Source organism: Octodon degus, unplaced genomic scaffold (assembly GCF_000260255.1).
Source record: "Octodon degus isolate 3935 unplaced genomic scaffold, OctDeg1.0 scaffold00054, whole genome shotgun sequence".
Taxonomy (NCBI): Eukaryota; Metazoa; Chordata; class Mammalia; order Rodentia; family Octodontidae; genus Octodon; species Octodon degus.
The window spans coordinates 5,699,906-5,701,007 of record NW_004524630.1 but is presented as its reverse complement, the minus strand read 5'-3'; the positions used below and the strand labels follow the sequence as shown (position 1 = coordinate 5,701,007).

The 1,102-nt window shown below is 44.4% G+C and overlaps 1 pseudogene across 1 annotated transcript in view; it reads right to left on the bottom strand.

Moving 5' to 3' along the window:
- The window catches only part of LOC101581421, a 90,493-nt pseudogene extending 89,875 nt beyond the window's left edge, over positions 1–618 (bottom strand). The window contains exon 1 of the transcript XR_001117142.1: positions 2–618. The product of XR_001117142.1 is annotated as a 26S proteasome non-ATPase regulatory subunit 1 pseudogene (transcript). The remainder of the gene's footprint in view (position 1) is intronic.
- Positions 619–1,102: the final 484 nt, after the last annotated feature.

Genomic DNA, 1,102 nt, shown 5'->3' with positions numbered 1-1,102 from the left:
TCATGTAGATTTTAACTAGGACTCTCAGCACTTTATTCTGGAACTGTTTATTCTGCATTAAAGACATGCAGAGCTTGAGGCTATAAGCTAGCATTCCCGCGACATCATTCGATTCTAGTGTGGTCTTCTCAAAGACATCTAGTCTTCTCGTCTCCACGGCGATGCCGATAGCCTGCTTATACTTGCGATCATCTAGACATCGTGGGAACATTTTGTTCACAATGCCTTCCAATCTCTGGTCAATTGGTTTTTTTCTCCTTCAGGCAAATCTGCATTTTCTACACACTGCTTGGTATAGTGATCAATGCATTTTGCTATAATAGTCTCCACATACTCAGAATTGTCATTGACATTGAAGAGGTCACCTGCTCCAAGAGCATAATTCAGAGACTCCTCAAAAGCTCCCAGGTGGTAAAATACTTTAGATGCCACTAAGGCTGCAAACTGCCGACTCCGGAAACCTTCATCTTCATACAAAACTTCTATTTTGTCTACAGACTCAGAAATTTCTGCCCAGAAGTCATTGACAACTGTATTCAATTTGTGTAGTGCGAATTCCTTAAGCTGTGGTTCTTCTTCATCCAGAAGAGAAACAACTCCAGCAGCTGAGGCGATCATGACGGCGCCCCGCGCTCACCAGTCCGCTCGCTCGCCCACCGGCCGCGCCGCTTCTCTGTCAGCCCAGGCGCGCTAGCTGCGCTGCGCCGACGCGTTTAGTAAAATATATTTTAGATGTCACGGCTCTGTTCAGGGAACAGAAAGAGTTATGTTTCCATTCTGTACGCTGTCTCTTCGCTTTGTTTCCTGTGTTGTACAGAAGATTTTTCCTTTTCTAGGAGCCCATTTGTTGATTCCCAGTGTGACTTCTATGCCACTGGGGTTCTGTTCAGAAAGTTCTAGCTTATGTCAATGCCTTCAAGAATTTTATCTTCCATCAAATTGTGTTAGTTTTAGCATTTAGATCCGTGATCCATTTTGCATTCAGTTTAGTACGCGGTGAGATATATGAGTCTAGACTCCAGCTTCTGCATGTAGATATCCAATTTTCCCAGCAGCATTTAGTAATGAGGCTGCGTTTCCTCCAGTGCCTAGTTTTGGCCCC